General features: G+C 34.6%; 1 protein-coding gene across 1 annotated transcript in view; it reads left to right on the forward strand.

Annotated features, from left to right (window-relative positions):
• The window catches only part of LOC138705117 (CD2 antigen cytoplasmic tail-binding protein 2 homolog), a 204877-nt gene that overhangs the window by 156123 nt on the left and 28392 nt on the right, over positions 1–20362 (forward strand). The window contains exon 12 of the transcript XR_011333622.1: positions 394–479. The gene's annotated coding sequence lies outside the window, so the exon portion shown is untranslated. The remainder of the gene's footprint in view (positions 1–393; positions 480–20362) is intronic.

A 20362-nucleotide genomic window follows, 5' to 3' on the forward strand; every position in this document is an offset into this window, starting at 1 on the left:
TTGAAACTGAACCTTTCTCTGTATAAAGTCTTCAACCCAAACTTGCCCATGACGTCAGTAATTCATTTTCCAAAAAAAAAGTCACATAGCCCATTTTGATCTCAGGCGCCTCATATGAAAAGAGTAAAATCCTGTCTTAGAAATACGATGAAAGAAGAGGGACTGATCACATTAGCCATGTTGTCCATTGAAAAGACTATGTTAAACGATATTAATAAGAAGGTGATTCAAAAGTCTGCAACCTACAAGACAAGGCGAATGGAACTAATCTTTAAATAAGGAAGTTGCATGATTTATAATGTATGCAGCCCCTCTGAATTCAATACCCACGAGCCACTACTGTTATTATATTTTGTCTTAAATTTTCATTACTTCTTGTACTTCCATTTGCAGATGGTGTCCAGATGATAACCCTCTGAAACAGTCAACATATCACATGAAGGGCCTGGATGCACTGGTTCTAGTGGATGAAAAAGATGGTACTTTAACTTTTTAAAGTATATCTTTCATTTGTAGCATTTCTCTGTTATGTATAATAAAAAACCACCGATTTTCTAATTAGTTGTGAAGATTGTTCCACTCAGTGCAACATCTGGAAAAAGGGACTAAAAAGTGAAGATTCCATGTATGAACAATCTAAGCATTGTTTACTAAGTTCTTCTTTCTCCTTCACCTACACACTGCAGACAATGATCGTGAAGCAATTGAAAGGAATGGTGGAAGGCCATGTATGGAATTCTATTCAAGCTTTACCACATCAAAATAACACCTTTCCAAGGTTACTTTGATTTCTGGGAACAAAAATAAGTCGCATGGTGCTAAGATCGGTGATTACCTGACTACAATAGATGAGACAACACATATTTTTTTTGTGCTGATCAGAAACTTCCTAGTAATGCAAGCCTTGTGACGTATTGTGTAGTCAGGCAATAGGAACAAACTGTTTTCTTCTTGACACTTACACTGTACACAATGGAATCTCAAAGTTTCCAGATAATAGTAACTGTCTGGTCACCGGTCACAAGCATTTTGTGCACAGCTCCCTTGCTGTCATACAAAATAACTTACAGCCTTATTTATTTTTTTTTTTTTACCAAAAAGGCAAATATATTTGTTTAATATTCTGTCCTATACTTAGCCTTCATCTGTCATTTTTAAACGTCTGACAGCCATTTTTAAAATGCTATGCACAGCTCTTTTAAACTGTCACAGCCAGTAAAACTTGGGTTTTCTCAGAACTACGTTTGTGATCAATAAAAGGTCCCTAGAGGCTTCTATTTGCTCTGATTTATATGAAACTTTTCAGCATGCTCCAGTGGGTACAGTACACAAAGTTGTGCATGAAATCAGCTCTTCATTATAAACTTTTCATCATATAGATTTTTAACTTTAAAAAAATCAAAGAATATTTTTTATTTTTTTATTTACTTTTATTTATGCAGGGCTGTAGAGTTTATCTTCAGCCTGATAAAGGCAACATGCAATAGTGTGAGATAAGTAAATAAATAAACAGTGAGAAGAGTACAAAAATAGTTCATCTCAGCAAGAATGATGGAATTTGGATGGCCATCATCTTCTCTCTTGCTTCCCAATACTTCTCTACCAGTGCATCAAAGAATATTATCGAGTAAAAATTATGATTTCTATTAAAATTTTTATCTCATTAATCAATACTCAAATCTAAAAATTCATGCACAGTTTTCCTAATCATGAGATGTAATTTAAAAAATGCAAGTAAAAAATCTGAAGCTGTGAGGAATGTTTTGAATTTATACATAATTTAATTAAAATAAGTGAACATTATTACCTAAGGAACTAACTGAAACTTTATGAAATTTGTTACTATCATTTAAATGTACAGACACAAGAAACACAACGAATTTGGAAGCAATTTATAAAAAATTTTAAAAGTTTCTAAACTCAGTCCCAGTGACCCCTTATAGGAACAATGGAATGATTTGAAATCACAATAAAAACAGAGGACAGTATAAACTATAAGTACAGTAACAACTCACACTTGGCAGTTGGTGTCAAACATGTAAAGGAAAAATATCCAGATTGTACACGGTTTGTTCTCCACAGCTTGACAGATCATGTGTGACTGTATTGGACATGCCTTAGATATCACAGAAAATGCTCCAAGAAAACAAAATTCTTGGAATCGATTTATTGCAACAGATAGCTCTGAAACAGAGTACTGAATTACGGAATGGGAATGCAAAGAAACTGTGGTTGCCTCAGGTACGCCGAGAAGAGTCTTGCGACCTTGGATACCACTCCACTGAAGATGTCTGCCGCAGTTGCAGACAAAATGTCTGGTATAAAACCAACCAATAGACCACGGCCTCTCAGCACGGAAAATGAATCTAGATCTATAGACTCCGGTCGTGAAAGCCTACACTGCAAAACGGGGGGTTGCTGATTTGCTTCAAATGTAGTAAAGGTTTTATTCATCGAGAATTTGTCTCTTTACTGTAACTTCTTTGTTCTTCATTGATAGCACAAACTTTAGTCAGTCGGAAGCACTAAGGCTCACTATGTCATTGGAGAGTACAATAGGATCTCCATTATCCAGCCCTCAACTAATCCTACTGTGGGTTATTTGCATCAAAAAGAAAGAACGCGATTTTTTAAGTGTATTCAATGATGGTTTTAGACTGCTCTTTTCTAGTTCCTGAATTGTGCTCATAGTAAAGAGATAGGTTTGGAAGTAAATCCCGAAAAGATAAAGTATATATGTTTATGTTTCGTGACTGGAATATACTGTAGTACGAAATGGAAATATACAAATTGGAAATTTAAATTTATTCTTTGAAAAGGTGGAAAAGAACGTACGGTATATAAAACCTTAATAAGACCAGTTGTTTTATATGGTGCAGAAACATGAACGTTAAATGTTGAAACGTGCAACAGGCTAGCAGTTTTTGAAAGAAAGATTTTGAGGAAGATATTGATAGCGGTTCATGATGGCGTCAACTGATGAAGAAGATATAATAATGAGTTCATGGATATGTATGGTTAGTTGGGAGACTGGAGGGAAAAAGACCTTTGGCGAGACCAAGACATAGATGGGAGGATAATATCTTTGTGTGAATGCTAGAACTAGGTAACTCGAAATTAGCGTTTTTTAGCTACCTTTTTTTATAGCATAGCAAGAATCGAATAAAATGTAATGCAAGAACTTGGTAACTGATCAAACGATACCAGCGGCATCTATTTTCCAATATAACAAATAGGTAAATGAAAACGAGACATATTCCTTAGTGCAATAAATAAGTAAATAGGCAATGTCACAAAATATGAAAAATCAAGTTACCTAGTTCTTGCACTCACATGACAATATAAAAATGGATTTGAGAGAGGTGGGATATGATGGTATTGAATGGATTAATCTTGCTCAGGATAGGGACCGATGCGAGCTTATGTGAGGGTGGCAATGAACCTCCAGTTCTCTAAAAGCCATAAGTATGCTTAAGAATTCTTTTGGCATAAGTCTCCTTTTCTGTAGGCCTATACAATTCCCTTGTGACTTCATGAATAGAATTATTAAAAAGAATGGGTGGAAGGAGACAAGCTTGTTATTGTTCTGTGGCCCCTTGTGTTACAGTGCAGTCTTCGTATGACATGTTGAAGTACACATTCTTGTTACTGACCATATTTTGTAAAATATAATTAAATAATATGTGAATTCATTGTTTGGTTGGTTCTTTTAGGGCCATTCATTCTCATTGTTCTTTCTGACTTTTCATTGTGTAGTGCAACAGTACGTTTTAAACTGTGCATATTTTTTACATTTAAGATAGTTTCATCTGTATGTTGGAGTTTAGAATGTCATTTGTGCCCCTCGTATTGTCTATTTACAACCTGAGCTTCAAGTTTAAAAATTAATAAACGTGTGGCACAACAGCCTGTAGAGGATCAAGGCTGACTGCTGGCAAAGGTGAACGATCATCCGACTAGTATGGGGATAGCTTATGGCCCAAAGTGTTATGAACTGAAATTGCGTTTATATTTTTTATTTATTCTTGAGTTTGTAAGGCTACTTAAAAGAAAGTAGTGAGTTTTGTCGCAAACATATAAATAATCAAATTTTGAATAAATTAGACCTACTTGAGGTTTTCTGGAAACATATTCCTTGATACTTCGTACATGGTTCTGAAATGTACTGATGACAGGAAAAGGTGAACGATCATCCGACTAGTATGGGGATAGCTTATGGCCCAAAGTGTTATGAACTGAAATTGCGTTTATATTTTTTATTTATTCTTGAGTTTGTAAGGCTACTTAAAAGAAAGTAGTGAGTTTTGTCGCAAACATACAAATAACCAAATTTTGAATAAATTAGATCTACTTGAGGTTTTCTGGAAACATATTCCTTGATACTTCGTACATGGTTCTGAAATGTACTGATGACAGGAAAAGGTGAACGATCATCCGACTAGTATGGGAATAGCTTATGGCCCAAAGTGTTATGAACTGAAATTGCGTTTATATTTTTTATTTATTCTTGAGTTTGTAAGGCTACTTAAAAGAAAGTAGTGAGTTTTGTCGCAAACATACAAATAACCAAATTTTGAATAAATTAGACCTACTTGAGGTTTTCTGGAAACATATTCCTTGATACTTCGTACATGGTTCTAAAATGTACTGATGACAGGAAATGAATTTGGTAATTCTCTAAAAGAATTACACCGAAGGAGGCACATCTGCCTTTGCTCCCTTCTTGTTAAACAGACGAGAGGTTCAGGACGCAATACTAGGGAAGCAGACCATTTCCCTAGTAATTCGTTTTGGACCTCTCGCTTATTATGTTGGTATTTAGTAGTGGAGAGAAAGAGAGATGTACCTCCTTTGATGTTTTTCTGGAGAATTAATTTCAATTTTGTTACATTGTTGTCAGTTTAGTCAACTGTCCGAGGACAGGTTGGAGCCCCATAAGTGACATCAGTAAGGTAACACTCATGAGGTAACTAAGCTATGAGATAATGGGGTAGGAAGGCCAGTTCCTTTCCCTCTTCATTTCATACATCATTGACTAGTAACATATTTCACTAATCGGACTTAAAATGTATACAAATAATAATTACTGTATTGTTCTTCCTCTGACACCTATCGTCAAGTGAGATGTACTGCCTGATAATAGATGTACAGTATACATCAACCAGAACCTCAATCAGAGGTGTTTTGACATTGTGGGTAGTAAAAATATATAAGTAGACAGATTTTGTCTATTCAGAATCCATTGTGTGAAAATTTATGGTGAATAAATATGCAGGTTACGAGACATGCACACTTGCTGCTGCTGCCGCTGCTGGTAATTGAGATAACACTGTCAGTTCTTTTGTTTTTATGTTTTAAAGCTATAATTTTTTTACTTAACCCCTATGTGGTTTTATATAGTGTTCCCATCGTAGTGATTAGTTGCTTGCCATTAGATACAAAGTTTTATTCTTCAAAATTCATTGTCCTTGACCATGCTCATACTTTGGATCTAGTTGATTGTAGTAGAACTGAGTTTGCTCCTTTCAAGAAAGAAACTTTACAATAGAAAAAATTTAAAATTATTTTATTTAATCTAATGTTCTTAATGTTACATAAAATTGAAGAATATCAACATACTTTATAAATAATACACAATTTGTAACATATCAAGTCATGACTATAATACTGTTTTAACATTTATCTCTTAAAGGTTAATGGCTTTGCAGTGCTCATCTTTGAATAATTTCTATCTGCTCAGTCCTTGAAATCAATTTTGAGTCCATTATTGTTTTTAATTTACATCAATGATTTAATCTCAACCATACATAAATTATCCCAGGTAATCTTATTTGCAGATGTCAAAAGTGTGATTACGATACAATCACCTTATTAACACATCTAATAGTGTTAAATCTAATGAGTGTATTGTTTAATGTAAATAGACTAGCACTTAATGTTGATAATTCCATTGTAGTCAAATTTAGTGTACCAGTAGCTACATGTAATAGTGCTCAGTTTTTCTACAAGATTAGATTAAACGGTATTGATCTCAAACAATCTATAAGGACAATCAAACTGGAAAACCCACATGTAATATATTACTCCTAAATTAAGCTCTCCTTGTTGAAGCATTAAGATCCATATTTTCTGTTAGTGATATAAACATTCCTAAAGTTTTATACTTTGCATATTTCCGTTGTGTAATGAAATGTGGATTAATATTCTCATCTGAAGCTGAACATATTTTTGTTTTACAAAAGAAAGGTACTGGTATAACGATAGTGACAGTTATGCATAAAAGGACACCATGTGAAAAGATTTTAAAAATTTATAAATATTGACTTTGCCTTGTGAGTACATTCTTTCCTTTGTAATGTTTTGTGTTAAAAACCAAAATACATGTAGTACTAATTAAATAATTCATAATTTTAATACAAGACACAAATCAGACATCCATCTACCCTCTGTTAGTCTCAGCTATTATAAAAAAGAAGTTCACTATTCACTGCCTAACTATCTCAAAGCTTTGAAAATCGAGAGAAAATGTTAGAACAGAATTAACAAAATTTCTGCATACCGGTACTTATACCTTCTACTCAGTAAATTGATGACTTGTTTATACTTCTAAATTGAATTAATCTGACTTAGTATATTGAATGACATCTGTAAGTTTAAAGCATCATTAAGTATTATTACTACTGCTATAGATAACGATACTTTCTGTTATTGCTGTTAAACATTTGGATGAAATAAGCATTATAATCTTGTATAAATGTTTATTAAGGATTCTGCATGCTGCCGTTGCTGCTGGGATAATAGACTGATCATTAAAGTATATTAATACATTAAGTAGGCCTACTTCTAATGTTGAATTTTAGTGTTGTTAGTAGGAACTACACAGTTTGCTCAGTGGTTTAAGCCCGTTGCATGATCATTCTTCATGCTTAGTACACAGTTCAATGAGATAGGGTTCCAGTTTTGTTTAAATATTTTGTCAAGGTAACTGTGTTACAAAATGAGTCGAAATGTTGTGTCATTGTTTCTCCATGGAATATGTTTGGGCTGATCAATTGATCATTAAAAATACTGTCACACATTGTTCTCTAGCTAAAGTTCGTGGTCATTGTTAGTTCTTGAGTTGTGGTGAATTTCTCTGGTTGAGTGAGATGTTGAAATTCTGTAGTTATTGCACATCCTTTCGTGGTAAGTTGGTTGGCAGTTTCATTCACAACAGTAGCGGTTATTCAAATGAAGAAGGTGAAGAACATTTCACTTGTTATTTTGCGAGCCATTTGATTTATATTTCATATATTAAATTATTTAATTTTAAAAACTAAAGCACTATAAATCAGTAAATCTCAAGTACAGTATCACCAGTCTGTTTAAATATTCCCGCTGTTGTGTAACTTTCACATCTCAGTTCCTCGAGCGGCAGCAACAAGGCACTGATTCTCAAATTTAAAATATTATTTTGTTCCTATGTGTTAGGGTGGTTGCTATGACAATGACTGAGTCATTTCCCCCCGCACTTCCATATTCTTCAAAAAATGGGTGTTGCTGTGACGAACACGTATTTGGTCTTCGGCCCAGTCGATGCGCTTTTTATAATGGGTGACACGGAGATTTACGACTACTTGTCTGTCCAGCAACATGGCCCATCCTAAAGAAAACTTTCCTTAAAATTCTGCTTTGTCAAGTCTTCTTTCTATATAGGTCCTATTATGTTTTATGATTTTAATTTTTGTGCTGCTTCATTTTTTATTCTTCTGGCTACAATTTTACTGTACCTCATAGGAAAATTCCACTAAAAATTAATACTATAAAAGCAATGGAAAGAAAGTTTAATGTTCTGAACACAGCCTTGTTAGTGCAAGTTATGAATGAATTTTTGCCTTTCCTCAGTACCTCAGTCTGTTTTTCATTGTTTTTTATGTCAGTTCTCGACTCTCGCTATTCAGTTGTGATAATTTTTAAAATATCATTTATTTTACTTATTACTTTATTAGGTGAAGACATTAAGTGCGTTTCAGTTTTTAATAAATCTCTAATAAGTGTGTTAGGAACTACTATGTAAGTTTTTGTATTGTTATGTTGCAATGTCAAAATGAATCCATTCAATCACACAGTATGTACATTAATTCATACCTCGTTTAATCACTGGTGTGAGCAGGATAAGAGTTATCTATTGTTTCTAGACAGAACTCAACCAATTTTAGACATAAACTGTAAAAAGTTAAACTCACAAGCTGGTGAATCATACGAACTTAATTTTAAAACTTCATGGTACTGCAAGCATCAGTGAGTGGTAGTGTGGGAGCCACTACATTGAAATACTATTTTGTTTAATTTTCTATTACTATTACTATTTTGTTTAGATTTGCATACTATTTTGTTAGTCATGCCTACTATTGGAGTTAAAAGACGTGTGGAATGAAACCGGATTCAGTGATTTTCTAAAATAATGTTAGTCATGCTCTACAAAAACATGAAAATTCGGCAGAACATTTAAAGTGCGTGCTGCAGTTCAAACATTTACAGAAGAATGTGAACACTATTGGGAATGTTCTGAAAGAAAATGCTAGGCTATTGTTAGTGCAGTATATTGAAATTGTTCGTGTAAACAGACATGTTATGCGGTCAGTCATTGATGCTGCTTTGTATTTAAGCAAGCAGGAATTATCATTTCGGGGCCATGACGAAAGCGCTTCTTCGCTTACTCGTGGAAATTTCAGATACTGCACCATGCTAGAATTTTGAACGTAGAGAAAAGTAGAAGTGAATTCTCAGGGAGGAAGTACAGACTGACTGCTGCTACAGTGGAAAAAGTGATGTAGAACATGATCGTCATTACAAGATATTGTTCTTTGAGATCCTTGACATCATCATGCAGATCGATGAAAGATTTGGGGATTTAGAAAAACTTTGTTTCTTCAGAAAATGTATTGTGTGTCTTTCTCATGTTAAATTTACATTACCTCGTTAACATGTTTCAGCCTGTTATTGGCCATCTTCAGAACTGGTTGTAGCTGGTCTTGGCACCTTTTGTTTGTGTTTCCTGTGGGGGTGTGTTTGTATAGTGTAGTGTGGAGTCAAAGAGTGTGTGTGTTCTGAAATTGAGTTGTGTGTTGAGAATTTCATTTGGATGTGTTTTTGTGTGCCTATATATTTCGTATTGTTTTAGTGTGCTTAGTTTCTGGCTTTTTAGTTAAATATGTAGAATTTACATGTGTGTTCATGTCTCTGTAGGTGTGGTTAGCATTTGTGATGTGTTCTGCATATATGGAAGTGTTTTGTAGTTTTGTTATGGCTGTGATGTGTTCTTTGTAACATGTTTGAAGTGACTGCCTGTCTGTCCTATGTAGAAGTTGTTGCAGGTGTTGCAGTTTACATTACACTACACAAACACATCCCCACAGGAAACACAAACAAAAGGTGCCAAGACCAGCTACAACCAGTTCTGAAGATGACCGATAACAGGCTGAAACCTGTTAACGAGGTAATGTAAATTTAACACGAGAAAGACACATAATATGTTTTCCGAAGTCATATAGTGTTAAAAGTTGTGTAATCAAGATGTATAACTTCGTTTTGTCAGCCTGGCTGATGCATCCAAATTTGACACTTATAGTAGAAACTTTCCACATGATCCACTTTCTTCACTGCAAGCTAGCTATTTCAGCATATTAAAAAAAAGACGCAGGTTCTGAAAACTAAACTTGAGCTTTTGTACCAGAATAGTGAATAAAGGAATATATCAGTTAAGAAAGTGCTAGACTTCTTCATGACAACGATGTCAACAAAGATGTATTTGGAGAAATGTATAAGTTAAATTCCCTCATTTTAATAATACCATCTACTAGCGTATCCGTCGAGAGGAGCTTCTTGTATTTAAAACGAATAAAAACAAAACAGAGAAACTCAATGTCACAGAAGAGACTGTCGGTGTTAGGGAATATTTCGCTCCAAAAAGATGTGTTGGACAAGAGATTGGAATCACAGCCCTTCCATGAGAACGTTATTAACAGGTTCCAGCCCTGAAGGAATGGAGGATCAACTTAGTGTACAAAAGATAGGTAAGCAATAAGCATATCTTAATTTACATGTACTGTTAAGTGCACTGATAGCTGGCAGAAATAAATACAATGGAATCACTTTCCACGATTGAATATAATGGAAATTTATGGGAGGGAATTACTTTAGTTGCATAGAGTTCCGATTATTATCAATGCAACTAGCTACATGGGCTTTGAAAACCTTGCAACAATTTTGTGCTTCACCTACTTTTTCAGGCACGAGCTGCTACTGATTCACAGTGATGCCATAATGTGCCAGGAACTATCGAAATGTGCATTGTTCTTCTACCTATGAAGACATTTATTATTTTGCAGCACTCAGTCTGAGCTGGAGACGAATGTAAGATTTATTTAGTCCAACTCTTGTCTCCCATTTTTCTTGTGATCATAGCATGTAACAGACACGGGCATATGGGTCTCAAATAAGCCAACGTGCTTCGCAATGCTCATTCAATATGATGTCAGCATTATAAGCCCCTTGTTTGCACTGCGGGCAGTATCAATGTGCTTTGATGAATGTTTTGTATTTATTCATCTCTCTAAGCATTCTATTTTTAAGGTGTTTAAAATGCTGATGAAATAAATATAATAAAATATTTCAGTGGTGTTACGAAAGAAGCTTATATTTAGTTTGTCTTTTAATTTATGAGCTGTCTAATATTCAGAATTAGGCTTTTTAGTATTTCACCATGTCCTGGAACTTGAGATTTGGAACATTCAAGAACTAGATACAGGTTTCAACATCAGGGCAGATAGGTTGGGCTCATTATACCAGGCTAACCCGGACAACTGAGCCTGGCATAATGGCCCAACAAAGTAAGCCACCCTATCTGCCCTGATGATGGAACCTGTATGTATTTCCAAAATTTTGGAGATGTCAAGTTCCAAGACACGGTGAAATACCCAGAAGCACCTAATTCTGCTCACAGTCACCATGAAAGCCTGAAAACTCAAATGTATGGTAGGCCTATTTATTTTACGCAGGTCTAAGGCTCTAGTACAGTTTTTCTACCACGTCTGTATTTTTTTGGTTCAAATGCCATCCTTAACTGAAAACAGTAAAGTCTAAGTAATATTTTGAATTATCTTTATTGTCCTGCTCCAGAATTTTATATTAATTTATTGTCTCTCGATTACACACACTCAAATTTAATTTGAGCAAATATTTATTGATTAAAAATGAGCAGAATTTAAGAAAATAATTTAATTAACTTTATGTTACACCAAGTGTAGGAGGCTTTTGCACTGGGATGAAAGTGGAGATGAGCAGGGACTGGGTTTGGGTTGAGTTAATTCTTGACCTTCAATTACGAAAGTAGGATAAGTTGTGTCGTCATATCAGCCAGCCTGTACAGTTATGCTGCACATATATTATGTTGATGTGGAGCTACACTACAGCTCTGCATCGGTAAGCTACCCCTTTTAGGTATACATAACTACGACTTTTCAGATACAGGATTTGTTATGAACAGTAACATCCTAATCTTCGATGTCAGTGTCAGTGCCTCTATACAATATTTCTTCACTGCCGAACTCCCTCCGCACACGTGTATACTGATCCGCTGTTCGCTCTGGACTGAGAAATTGAAATGTGTTGAATTCCATTACTACTTGCGTCCCACTTGGTCTAATCACTTGCTTGGGTCACGTAATCCCGTAGCTCATCATCAATTCATTTTGCCTTAATATTACCTCCATTCCACCAATTCAGTCGACACTAAGTGATCTCGTTAAATAACAGACTCACAAGCTGCCAGAAAGGAAAAAGAAAGTGTATGCATTTTATCTTTCCACGTTTGTATGTGGAAAGTTGCACTGTGTGTACTGCATTTTCGGCATTGCCTCCAATAGCGTGAAAAGAAAAAAATATGTGCACATAATTATAATCAATCAGCCGGAGTGTAATCAAACTCACATCCCAGCACACGAGTCCCTTTTCCTACTCCATTTACGCCGGTTATCACCAGCTGTGTTAAATTGCATTCCAAATTTTAGGCGGTGTTTACAAGTCTTTCAGAACTTTCGAAAGAATTCCAGGAATCTTCAAGTAATTCACTGATTCGATTATCGAAGTTTCTTGCAGTATTGTAGGTTTACAGAGACATCTTTTTGTGAAAGAGAACATTTTCAGAGAAAATGAACTCTCAATCTTTCATGGAATCCACTCATTCAGGAATAAGACGAATTTAATTGCGTCAATCTGTATCATGGGATATCTCACTTTATTTTTATTAAATCTACATACATAGACTTCAACAAACAAAATTCGATAACACAATCCCAAGGGAAAAAATGGAACTCTCTGCATCAAAATCCACAGTTAATTCCTGATTTACCACGAAAATCGTCTGTAGCTGCATTTAGATTGGCAACAGGCCATGATTGGCTAAACACCTGCATAGAATTGGAATATATCAGTCCCCTAACTGCCCATTGTGCAACTCAAACCAAGAAATGGATTCGGAACACCTCATAATCTGTGCTTCATTGGCTGGTCATGATAATATCTTTGAAAAATATTGGACTGCAAGAGGTCAAATGACTTTATTGTCAAACGCCTGGCATTAGAAAACAACAACAACTTTATTTTTGTTCTAAAGTGAGACAAAGAGCCCTTAAAACTTCACCATCGTCGATTAAAGTTTTACCATTTATTGTTCCACATTTCTGAAATTTTCTAGGAACAAGAGGGGCCCATGTGGTGGGAAGGCATTGACGCCGACAACGACCTGCAGCCCATGGGGTGAGACCCTTTAACTAACCCAGTCGAACATCAGGATTCCAGACAATGGAATTAATGATGGTGGACTAAACGTTTCGCCAACAAGATAAGACCTTGCGGCTTACATCTTCTTTATTAGGTCTAATAATTGAATTAGCATGAACTATTACTCCAGAAATATTCCTGGTCCGCATTGCAGTAGCAGGAAACCGAGGGTTTAAGATTATTTACCTCTAGAAATATAAGGCTTTGGCTTTGAGAAATATTAATGTTAAATTATTGCATGTTCATACCATCTTGAACAGGCAATTCTTCTTAATTCTTGAAATTAGTTAGTAGAGATTTCTTGATAGTTTCTGCGTTCAAATTGTGTGAAAATATGTTGATTTTAACGACGATAAAACAGTATGTTCTTCCTTATAGGGGTTTGTGTCTTTCGGGGTTCAGGTAACACCAAGACTCAAGGGGCTTTAGTAGCACAATCAAAATTATCCCATGCATACCTGTGTGCCTTCCACTCCATACGAATATAAAACTTGAAGTTAAAACTTTTTTTTTTTCAGAATTCTATCAATCCTATAGTTATTACTTTAATAAATTATATTCAGTTCACGAGTTTTCTTTATATTTGTTTCACAACTTCTCTTATCACTGCATAAATAAATAATATTGAAGTGTTAGTTTGCTTAACCCCTTCAGGCCTGATGTTCCTACATTATACTGTACATTGTTTCTTTTTTTCTTTTTTGGAATGTTTTCGATACTTTTAAATATTTTGAAAAATTCAATGTGATAGAAATGGAGAATATTATTTTTTAAATATTTCTATACCTGAATTAAAAATAAAATTTAAAATTTTGGGAATTGTTCCTAAATTTTGATTTTCTGTGAAGACTTGATTCGGGAATTTTGGATCCCGAGAATGATTATGTGACCAGTTTTTTTTTTTTTTTTTTTCAATTTTTTAAAACATAAATTCAGGTCTGAAGGGATTAATCTTGATAGAAGTTTAACTTTATCTTGTTCCTGTTTCGCATCTAGTTATTGCGCAAACTAAAAATTAATTAATAGTATTTGTGAACTTAAAAATTATGTCGTTCTAATAATCTTATTATTAATGTAGACAGAACTTCACGTTTATTTCTTAGCATGTATCCTATGCATCTAATGTCTTCTCACTTCACTTTAAGTGATTCGGATTCCGCATATTGTGGATAGATGGCAGGACTGTGACCCATTTTCTAGACTTGTGTCTAGCTCCTAACCCATCAAAAGCTTCCACTTGAGTAAGTAGTTATAATTTCACTCACCAGGTGGCAGTGGTGTTAATACAAAAAACCAAGGTCGGTGAACTGTCGGTCGCTATCACTCTCACAGGTCCCTTCATAACAGCATTTAAAGAGACAGTCAAGAGGGTTGTAAATCTGTGACGTCACCACGGCAACATTGTCAACCCTCAGCTTACACTTTCTAACAATAACCAAGTGATTTAAAGACCTATATTTATATATATTTGTTTGGGTTACATACACACTGGAGGAGTAAAGGTTTAGAGGTAGAACTCTCACTTCAATATCCCATCTTTTTTTTTTTTTTTTAATTCAATGATCGTTTACTTTCCAAATTCTCATAGCAATATAAAAACTACTGTGAATGCTTCATTGTATCTCTAATCTTTGTAGAATATTTCAGTCCAATTTTAAAGAACGTTATTAACGAATACACATTGCTCAATAGGTAGCCTATATTTAATTTATTTTACATGGCAATTTCTGTTTCCGAGCCTCAAAATATTAATTATATTACTGATGAACGACAGAATTTAAATTACGCATGCAAAATGTATTAAATTTCTCTTAATAACAGTGGAATAGAGTGTGTACTAAAACTAATTGATAATTAATTTTATACAGGATTGTAAAATGAAATTTTGTAAATTAACCTATTTTAGTGAAATGGTTGAGGATGGATTGCAATAGCAGCGGAGAGTAAAAGTATCCCAATTTTAACACTGATTGTACAAATACAACAATTTATTTTAAGAATGTTTCACAAAATTTGAACTGACTCAAATAGTCTTGTGAAGGACGCGATGAGCAGCTCTGCAGCCATTGCTTCTGCTTCATACGGTTTCTTCTTTTGACGTCCTGTTTTCTTCTATTTAGGTAACGAATTCTAAAAAATGTTCGTGCTCTACTAAATAACTTTAGTAATTCCAGGTCTTCATTTGGAAACTTTGTCCTCAAAAATCTAAATAAGTGGCCTATGACATTCTTTTTTCTCTTGACTGATTTTTTATGAAATTTTCTAAATATAACTTCACACTCTTCAATTTTTGCCATCCACTGAGGAGAGGGATGAACCAGTCCAACACGTGTAACGACCTCTATTCATCCTGGAGATTGTTGACTGGAATTAGCATTCGAAACAGCACTTCTGTTGTTACATTTTCTAGCAATATAACCAGCAACATATCTGAGCAATTCTACTTCTTCCCTTTCTATTAGCTCTGTTGTGTCAATTCTATCATCAGTATCCACTTCTAATGAGTTTATTTCCTCAAGGATTTCGTTCACGCTTTCATGAGAAATGTCCACGAGATCCTGAAAAACTTGCTTTGTTATTATTATTCCACCTGAATCTTCTACTGTGGCACTTGTAGGGTGGGGCAGGCGACGTCCTAATATTAATAGGCGCAAGAGATTTTTCACTTCCACGGTCAGATGATTATTATAAAAATGTCCCATCCCACGAATTTGGGAAAATAGGTTCTCCAGAGCATCCTGATTGAGTTTCCTGGTCATTATAGAATCAATTCCTTTTCTTTTAAATCGCTATACAACCGTTTCAAGCTCTAAATAGTGGTAAGGAAGCCATTCTGAAAAGGTAGAAGAGTATTTTTGCCTCTGACGCTCAGTTCTACTGTTTCCTACATTCCTTCTCTACTTGTTTCTTGTGGGATCTTTCGGAATTCCCGAATTCATTACATCTGTGAAGTCATTTGTGAATTAAAAAATTCATGAACTTACTCAGTTTCGGGTACCAAATATTTAATCAGCGCAGCAGTGAGATGCGAAAAAAGTTCCATGGCTGGTGCAACTCTTTGGCTGTCATTCTCTTGCACGGTAAAGTGACCCCAATGTAATTTCGGGAATAGCTGCAACTCCTAAGAATCGGATTTAATAATCCGTTCAATTACATTTTTTTCTATAATTGTCTTTCAATTGAAACCCACCATCAATAAAAGGGTTCCTTAATAACTTAATCAGGTGGGGCAAATATTTTCTTCCGAAGCAGGATTTGAAAAGCAGGTCTGATTTACATTTATTTGTAACTCATTCCACAGTCTTCTGTTGCTGCCACCCAGATCAGAAACTATTGCAACTACTCTGAAACCTGCCACTTCAATTTCTGTTATAATTTCGAACAGTAGCTCTCTGTCCATTGTTTTATCGAAATCATAACAGATGGGCTGCTTCCACTCACCTGTCAATCCTCGGATCATTACGATTTGAGCACTTCTGTGAGGGCCCAATATCGAATCATCCTCGTGGTCATAACAAATGACACCATTGACACTCAACTCATCAAATAGTAACACTGATAACTTATCCATTTCGCTCAAAGACAGTCCCTGCTCTTTTAAAATTTTCAGTACCGGTGTAAGAATACCAGGAGAAAAGGGCAATTTTTTTGTCCAATGCTGCAGGGTAGCAATGCTTGGTAGAGGAATTCCCACCTGTGATCTCAAATGATTGTACAGTTTATCACTAATTGCTCTCTGAGCTAATGCAGGGATTATGTCTTGTTCTTCCCTTCTTTGCTTCCTTTTCCCGCTATAAGCATTTTTATTTGCCCTGGAGTGAATACTTTAGCTAATCTGAAAAAAACAGCCGAAAGCAATCTGAAAGAAGAAAAAATAAATTTGACTTTGAACTAGCTCAATTTTATTACTATTATCAAAGGAGGAAAATTGTTCGTCATGTAATATCTTCTTCTAATTCAATTGAATGTAAACTCAATACCTCAACTGTTTCCGATTATTTTAATAACCAGTTTGGATCTACAAATTATATTCTAATGGAAAGATATAACCTATATGTTGATCTTGATAACTTAGACCAAGAAAGTATACTAATAACAGATACTGACGTCATCAAAGCTTGTAGGAGTATACGCATTGATACTGCCCGGGAGAGGATGGAGTAAGGATGAAAGTTATAAGAGAACTTAAAATATATAAAGCAATTTCTTATCTCGCTACCTACATGCTTCGTTGGGGTTATGTCCCACTCCCTCTCAAGCATGGTCGAACAATTTTAATTTTTAAGAATGGTGACCCAGCTGAAGTTAAAAACTGGCGCCCAATCACAATTTTCTCCTTAATCTGCCGAATTGTTGAAAGAATAAATGACACCAAATTTAGAATGTTTTTCTGCCTTAATGCCAACTGACGAGGATGTATAGCCACTCCAGGAGCTTACATTAATTCATCGATTTTGAATGGTTGTTTAACTGATTCCAAATTGAAACATAAAGATTGTACAGTAGTATTCTTGGATATAACACTAGTTTTTGATAATATTTCTCATGCTCACATAGAACAGATTCTTCATACTTTCCCTGTTCCTTCTAAATTGAAAAATCTCATCATTGCTTTGCTTAAGGGCAATACAACTAGTGTTTCCATAAAAAGAACATCTAAAACAGGACAAATCTCAATGCAAAAATTAGTTGCACAAGGTGCTCCTTTTTCTCCTATTCTCTTCAATATGGCACTAGATTTTCTTTTAAAAGAATTGAGTGGAAAGCAAGTTGTAGAAGAATATGGTTACAATATCATTCGTAACCTTGAAAACAATATCAGTGCTAGCTTTTGCTGATGATTTAGTTCTTATAAGTCAAAATGATAGTGCTGCAAAACATCTGACAATGTTAGTCAAGAACTCACTTGCAAAAATTGGACTGCAGATTGATACTGATAAAAGTAAAGTCATTTCTCTTCACTAAGGTCAACTCTCTTCTCAGCCTTTAAGTTAATAGATGGATCTATAATATCCTGTCTGACTTCTAATGAAAACATCAAATATTTGGGAATCACTTTTCATGATCAAATTAAATTTAATCCTACAGAAATTATTAATAAATTGACCAATAGCCTCAACCACCTAGTGTCATCACCTTTGCTCATTCCTGATCAAAAACTGAACATTTTAAACCAATATATTTGGCCTCAGCTTATCTATCCATTTCAATGTGCACCGTTAAAGGATCTTAAATTAAAATTTCTTAATGATATTGATAAACTTATCCATAGTTCTGTCAAGGAAATCGTTGGCTTACCGACAGATGTACCAGATGCAATGCTATATGACCTCGAAATTTGAGAGGACTTGGAATTTTTAAAGCACAGTGGGAAGCTTTTCTCCAACATCTATGTTGAATCAATGCCGTCATGCGTTCATTCATTCTAACGTTGACCGTAATCAAATACACGGAGCTTGTATTTGTCTAACTTCAACGTACTTCACCGCAATGTAACGTAATGCAAACGAACTTCGATCGTAATCCCGGCCTTAAGGATAGATTGAAGTAACGTCGTGTTCAAGAGTGCTGCCGGAGAATTGTTATACTGATAAAAATCAAGTAACAAGACTGCAAAACATAACTGCATCATAAAATGTACGTTATATCATATCCTCAGAAAACTTAAATACGTAGGCCCTACATATTTTTCAAATGAAAGAACAAGCCCTAAATAAGGCTTAAATATCATCATCATCATCATCTTCCTAACAAGTATTAGGCCAAGTGGCCTGTTACAGTCTCAAACTAGAATTTTCAGTCCATCTCTTCTTTGGACAGCCTAGAGATCTTTTGCCATATGGATGGTAATGAAACAGTGCTTTTGGAATTCTGCATTGATTCATTCGTTCGAGATGACCCTTCCACTGAAGTTGATATTTGCTGATGAACTGTATAATGGGTTCTATTTGAAGTTCTTGCATTATGTCATTTTTTTTATGATCCCAGCGAGTATATCCAGCTGTTGCTCTCATAAACCTCATCTCACTTGCTGTTATTCTATTGACATCTTTATTCTTCACAGTCCATGCTTCACTACCATAGCTTAATATTGGCTGTGCTAAGGTTTTATACAAGCCTATTCTTGTGTGTCTTTGTACTACTGAAGGTTTCTTGATTTTATTAATGATCCCCATTGTTTTATTATATTTACATATTTTTTCAGCAATATCTACTTCATCATAAGGTGATAGTGTATAGCCAAGGTAAGTGAAGGTATTTACTCTTTCTATTATTTTATTATTCAAACAAATTTTACTTGGTACAGGGAATTTCCTACAAAATGACATGATTTTCGATTTTTCAATATTAATTTCCATGTTATATTTTTCACTGACCATATTTAAATTGTGTACTGAATATTGTAAATCATCCTCAGTTGATGCCATGAGAACTAAATCATCAGCGAAAAGTAAAGCATCAAGCTGCAAATTTCGATTAATTGGAATAAATCCATGGCGTGTCTGTCGCCAATCTTGAATGATTCTATTTATATATATAATAAACAGAAGTGGTGAAAGGCCACAGCCTTGTCGTACTCCACTATAAATGGGTCGCCATTGTGAAAGTTTATTGTTGCTTCGAATTGCTATGATGGTTGTTTTATATATATTGTAAATATTTTGTATAATCTGTTGAGGCACTTGATCATCTGCCAAAATCTGAAGTAATTTATTCCGATTAACTTTATCAAAAGCCTTTTTAAAGTCAATGAATGCCATATGCGTTTCTAGATTAAATTCTCTATGTTTCTCAACCAGTAATTTCAATGCGAAATATCCATCACAACAGGACCTTCCTCGACGAAAACCATTTTGTTCCTCACTGATAATATTGTCGTAATGCTTATTGAGTTTGTTTTTCAAAATATTTGCATAAATTTTATATCCTGCGTTCAATAAACTTATTCCTCTATAGTTATCTGTAATTTTCAAATCTCCTCTCTTATGTATAGGGATTACAATAGATTTAATCCAGCTTTCTGGAAATCCTTGTCCCTCCCATATCAAATTTTAAAATCTCAAAAATCTTTGTAGAAATTTATGGCTAGCATATTTAAATAATTCACTATTTATTAAATCTTCTCCTGGAGATTTATTGTTTTTCAAGACTCTTTGTAGTTCATCCATAGAAATTAACTTCATTAAAGGATTAGTTGAAAATGGAAGCATGAGAGATTGTGTTGATGTAGACCATAGTAGTTGAAAATACTGTAACCAATTGTCCTGAGAAATAACATTTATTCTTAGATTATCTTTTACTTCACAATTTAATTTCTTAAGAATTTTATAAGTCTGTGATTGAGGCCGAGTAATATCATTTTTTAAGTATGCCACAAAGTTTATCCAATTCTGTCTATGTTTTTTTCGAACTTCTCTCTTTGTGATTGCCCATTTCTTACGATAATCAATTTGATCTTCTTCTTTCTTGGTTGAGATATATTTATTGAATGCTTGTTTGTTATCAGCAATTATCTTGCTTATGTCATCATCCCACTGTC

Source organism: Periplaneta americana, chromosome 8 (assembly GCF_040183065.1).
Source record: "Periplaneta americana isolate PAMFEO1 chromosome 8, P.americana_PAMFEO1_priV1, whole genome shotgun sequence".
Taxonomy (NCBI): Eukaryota; Metazoa; Arthropoda; class Insecta; order Blattodea; family Blattidae; genus Periplaneta; species Periplaneta americana.